This window comes from Ictidomys tridecemlineatus, chromosome 14, assembly GCF_052094955.1.
Source record: "Ictidomys tridecemlineatus isolate mIctTri1 chromosome 14, mIctTri1.hap1, whole genome shotgun sequence".
Lineage (NCBI taxonomy): Eukaryota > Metazoa > Chordata > Mammalia > Rodentia > Sciuridae > Ictidomys > Ictidomys tridecemlineatus.
Window position 1 is genome coordinate 12,048,004 of NC_135490.1, and position 5,924 is coordinate 12,053,927.

General features: G+C 38.7%; 1 long non-coding RNA gene across 1 annotated transcript; it reads right to left on the reverse strand.

Moving 5' to 3' along the window:
• Nucleotides 1–1,052: 1,052 nt before the first annotated feature.
• LOC144370573 (uncharacterized) lies at nt 1,053–5,335 on the reverse strand. The gene is made up of 2 exons (XR_013430488.1): nt 5,157–5,335; nt 1,053–1,310 (listed from the first exon to the last, which is right to left on the reverse strand). It is a non-coding gene; the product is annotated as an uncharacterized LOC144370573 (long non-coding RNA).
• Between the last annotated feature and the right edge of the window lie 589 nt (nt 5,336–5,924).

The following is a 5,924-nucleotide window of genomic DNA, read 5'->3' on the forward strand; positions in this document are numbered from 1 at the left end:
AGGAATGATAAGATTAAAATGCTAGATTCTTTCCTGAGTGGTAAGAAAACAGGGTCTGATTCAGGATATGATACTGGGGAATTTCAAAGGTAATGGCTGCGCTTTTTAAAATTAAACTGGTTGCTGGATACACTAATATTCACTGTATCTATTTATGCCTATATCCACATAGTATTTTGTATCTACTTTGTGCTCAATTATAATAAAATTTTTAAAAATAAGCATTCATTCCACAAATATATACATACAGTTCCTGATTTACAATGGTTCCACATGAGTTTTCAACTTTATGATGGTGTGAAAGTGATAAGCACTCATTAGAACCTGAGCTTTTTGGAATTTTGATCTTTATCTGGGATATACAGTATGTTATGTAGTGTGGTCCTGCCTGGAGATGCTGGACAGCGGGCAAACGGCCCCCTGTACAGAGTACTGCCTTGCTAAGCCATCACATTGGGTAGGTTAGGTGTAATAAATGCATTACTATTAACTGTATTTTCAACTTAAGATGGGCTTATTGGGACATCACCTTGTTCTAAGTCAAGGATCATCTGGACTGAGTCACTATCATGTCTTAGGCACTGGTGCTTAGGATTCATCAATGAAGAAAACTGACCAAGTCCCTCCTGCTACCCACTAGCTTGGGTGACGGCAGTGGTGATACCAATAATAAACAATAAAATCAACACATAAGTAAGTTGAATAGCATGCTGGAAGATGGGAAGTGTTATAATAAGAGGAAATGTTGAGCAAGGAGAAAGGAAATGATGGGGTGGATGTTTTTGTTAAGAAGATATCGGGGGGCAATAGAAATCCAGGTAAAAGGAAGAATAAAATGAAGGTACCAAGGTAGAAAATGTCTGGCCATTTGAAAAACAGCCAGGAGGCTATGGTATGGAAAGAATGGGAGCAAAGAAGGAGAAGAGAAGCCTGTGACCTGGAAGGTACTGGGTGGTTGGGGGAAAGGGGGCTACAGATTATACAGGGGTTTTGACCAAAAGAATGATATACACATTTCCTGTTGTTGCTATAACAAACTACCACAGGCTTGGTGGATTTTAAAAGCTTGAATTTATTGTCTTACAGTTCTGGGGATCAGAAGTGCAGAACCAGTCTCCCTGGGATAAACCCATGCTGTCAGGAATGGTTCCTTCTGAAGTCTGGAGGAGAGACTCCTTTCCTACCTTCTAGAGGCATCCTTAGCCCTTGGCTCCGTCATCAATGCCAGCATCTTCAGACCCTCTCCACTCTGTCACCAGATGGTCTTCTCTCTCTGACTCTTCCTCTTCTGCTTCCTTCTCACAGGGACTCTGTGGGGATTAGAGTGGACCCCTCTCAAGGTCACATCTGCAAAGTCCCTTGTGTTATATAAGTAACATATTGACAACTTCCAGGGATTAGGATGTGGACATCTTTGGGGAGAGGCATTATTCAGTGTATCTTAAGTGACACGATTGAATATATTTTTTAAAAGGAGACTATGCAGAGGAAAATAATTAGAAAGCTATTCCAATCATCAGGGTTTATGGTGGCTCACACCAGTGCAATAGCAGTAGGATGCCAAGAAATGTCAATTGCTAAGTCAGAGACATGCTCATTATTGGACTTGATTAGGTGATATCACGTTGTCCTCCAAGGTGGCTCTTTCAATTTATCTACCTGCAACCCTCAGAAACAGACAAAAGTTTCTTTTCCATACATCTTCTCTAGCATTCATTGTCACTTGGCTTTCAGATTTTTCCCTGTCTTATAGGAACAAGATAAATCTCGCTACCATTTTATTTTTCCAGATTATGGTGAGCCTGAGAATGATCTGTAAGTTTATGAGCCATTATTTTCATCTTCTGAGAATTTCCTTTGTATTTCATTTGTCCATTTTTTTTTCTGTTTAATTCTTACTTCACATTAATGATTTTTGGAAGTTCCCTTTAGATTTTAGAAACGTGGATTACAAATTTCTTCTCCTAGTCTGTGGATTTTCTTTGGACTTGGTGTGTCTCTTGTTGAACAAACACTCTGAATTTTAATATAACCCAATTTCTTAATTTTTTCATTAAAACGTATTTTTTGTTACAGAAATTTTTACCTATCTGAAACCAGAGATATTCCCTATTGCATTCTATGTAGTTCAGTTTTGTGTCTTAGATTTTAAATATTTAATCCATACAGTTTCCTTTTGTGTGTGACATGAGAATCTAATTTTACCGATTGACTTAAAACCCACGTTCCTGCACCATTATCGACTAGTGCAGCCTTTCACTAACTTTAATGCTTAAGTCCTCACACACTCATCAGTCTGTTTTTAGCTTGTCCATCCCTGAAACTGGGTCAACACCATCATCCCTGTGTCAATATCCAAACCATTTCAATAGCCACAACTTTGTAGCAAGTCCTCCTATCGCTAGAACAAGAACTCCCCCTCTTCTTCACTCTTGTTTATTTTTGGTCTTTTATTCTTCCATCGGGGTTTATGATCAGCTTGTGGAGTTTGTGCAACACTGAGTAGGAACCTGTTTTAGTTTCCTAGGGCTGCTGTAACAAACGAAGTATCACTAACTGGGTGGCTTAAACAGAAGTTTGTTCTCTCACACCTCAGGGGGGCAAAAGCCCAAAAGGGCATCAGCAGAGTTGGCTCTTTACGGGGACCCAGATGGAGGGGGGTTTCAGCAGTCCTGGGATTATAGCTCTATCTTGCCATCTCTGTCCCCACCATCATATGACCTTCTTCCCTGTGTGTGGCTCTGTCTTCACGTGGCCTTCCTGTAATGACACCAGTCAGGGGCATTACAGCCCACCCTAATCTAGTATCTTGACTCAGTTTAACTTAGTCACTCCATCGTCAAAGACCGTATGACCAATAAGGTCACATTCACAGACCCTGGCAACTAGACTTCAACATGTCTTTTTGGGGTACACAATTCAACCCGCAAATTGCATTGCACCTAGTTAAGCTTATTTGAGTTTTATTCATGTCTTTCAATACATTCTAGATGCTCTTGCACAGATTTTTAAGTATCTTTTGTTAAATTGATTCCCAGGTACCTTGTTGGGTTTTGTTATGATTGCAAATAATATATTTTTTCAAATTAAATCTTTTTAATTCTGTGTTGCTGCTACCTAGAATGCTGTTTGTCTTTATACAATTGATAAAATATCTAATAGTTACTCTTTATTTTAATTGCTTATCTGTCATTTCTATGTGAAGAATTATACTGTGTGCATTGACAATTTTATTTTTCTTTCCAATCTTATGTTCCTTTTATTTCTTTTCTTTGTCTCCTAAGTTGGCCAGGACTTCCAAAAAAATGGCTAATAAGGCAACAACTGGGGATATACTTGGCATATTTCTTAATCTATGGGAATATTTGTACTGTTTGGCCATTAATTATGGTGCCTGCTTTTGCACTTTGGTAAAAAATAAAATTACTTTTATATTTAATTAATTTCATAAAATCACTTTTGATTCACGATTTTCTAGAAGCCATTTGGATTTTGTTTCCCTCATGCATAATGTCAAGTCTCACCAGAGTCTTTTTCAGAACCTAGGAACATAATCATACATTCTTTTTTTCTTTTTCAATATGATAATATGGTTAATTTCATTGAAGAATTTCCATGTGAGTCACTTCCAACATTCCTGTGATAAATCATATTTGGTTGTGATATTTGCTGCTTTTATTTTATTTATTACATCTTTCATTATAAAGTTATTGTTACAGTTTAGATCTTAAATGTCCCCCAAAGTTTAGGTATTGAAGGCTTGGTCACCAGCATGTGGTGCTACTGAGGGTGGTGGGATTGAACTCAAGGCACCTGACCACTGAGCCACTTGACCACTGAGCCACATACCCAGCCCTATTTTGTATCTTATTTAGAGACAGGGTCTCATTGAGTTGCTTAGCACCCCACAGTTGCTGAGGATGGCTTTGAACTTGTGATCCTCCTGCCTCAGCCTCCCAAGCTGATTACAGGCATGCACCACCACACCCAGCTTCATTCATTAATATTCTTTCAGAAGTTTCTATGTGGGATAACAAGCTCACACTTTGTTTTTCTGAAAATATTTTTATTTAACTCTGACCCTTGAATGGTAGTTTAACTGAACATAGAACTTTGTATTCACAGTATTTCTTCTGATGCTTTGATCTATTATTCAATTGTCTTTGGCCTCTCATGTTGAAAAGTCTGTGACCAGACCAATCACCATTTCATTTTAAGTGACATCTCTTTTTCTCTTGCTGCTTTTAAGGTTTTACCTCTATCTCTTTTAAACTCTAACTTTGCTATGGCATATCTATGGCGGATTTATTTTTCTTTATTTTGCTCGAGAATCATCATATTTGATGGGTCTGAATGTGCGTGTTTTTTATAATTCTATAAATCCTCATCATCAAGTCTTCAATGTGAAATGAGAAGTGCCAGTTAGGTGCTATGCTGTCCTTTACAGATTGTCCTTAACTTGCAATGGTTTACTTACAATTTTCCAAATTTGCAGTGATGTGAAAGCAGTAAGCATTCAGTAGAAGCCATACTTCAGATTTTTAATTTGGATCTTTTCCCAGAACCATATGCAGTACGATCTCTCTTGCAATGCTCAGTACCAGCAGGGTCAGCTACAGGATCACAAGGGAACCAGACACACCCTACAGCATACTGTGTTGCTAAACTGTGTTTGATGACGTAGATGTCTTAAGTGTTGGATTGACTTATGACATTTTCAATTTAGGATGAAAGTTGGGGGTAACCCCACCATAAACTGATGAGTGTCCGTGCACTTTCCTTAAAGGATCATGGAACCAGTTACTATGTGGCTCATGGAAGACGGTTTCTAGTGGCCCATTTAATCAGGTTGTGCTCTGTGACACTCATAAGTTGTTTTTTATTTTTTAGTTGTAGATGGACACATACCTTTGTTTTATTTATTTATTTTTATGTGGTGCTGAGGCTCGAACCCAGGGCCTCACACATGCTAGGCGGGCACCCTACCCCTGAGCCACAACCCTAACCTCTCATAAGTCGTTTTAAGTCTTGCCACAGTTTAGTAGTTGCCCATGTGGACCGTGGTTCTCTTGGAGAGCTTTTGTTTGTTTTTTGTTTTGTTTTCTGGGAATTTTGAATTCTCTCTATTTTTTTGTTGAAAGGAAACACATCCTCACCTTGTCTCTGGCATTTTCCAGCTTCTTCTTATTGAGGGCTCAACTCACAGGCCACCTTCAGCTTAGAGCCCACTTTTGTGGATCCGGGGATCAAGGAATGGCTTTTGTATTTCTACAGGGTTTGAAGAAGGAGGAGAAGAAGACAGTTGGGGTCAAGTGAATGAGGCACTGACCTGAAGTGCAATATTTAACAGGTGCCAATGAATTGCCATAACCAAAAAACTGCATTAATGCATTTGTGCATTAATTAATATTAAAAAATAAATTGTCCAACCATGGCCTACAGATAAGCCACCTGCTTTTTAAAGTTTTCCTGGAGCCAGAATTGGGATTAAAATAAAATGGGTCATGCAAGCTCAGGGTCAGAGCCTGTCTTTAATGAAAATTTTGATCTTTTGTTCATCTCAGGTTTTTTCATTAATTTAGATGTGTTAGAAATTGCATTGAAACGTCTCTTATCTTGATGACTGAGCTTCTTGATGCCCCTGTAAATTTTGCACCAATATGAGCACCTCACACTAACTTTGGTCCTATCTAAAACATCTGCCATCTGATCTGACCCTTTCCAGAACAACGTACAAGTTGCTGTTACTTGTATTTGATCCTTCTTGAGGACTTTCTTCTTCAAGCTCACTGAACCTGGTTCTGCTTTGATCGATTTAATTCTAGAACTGCTACACCATCTTTTGGAATCACTTTTTACCAGACTCACGAATAGGAGACACTGTATCTTGGATTCCATGTTGGCCTCTGAATGCCAGTGACCCC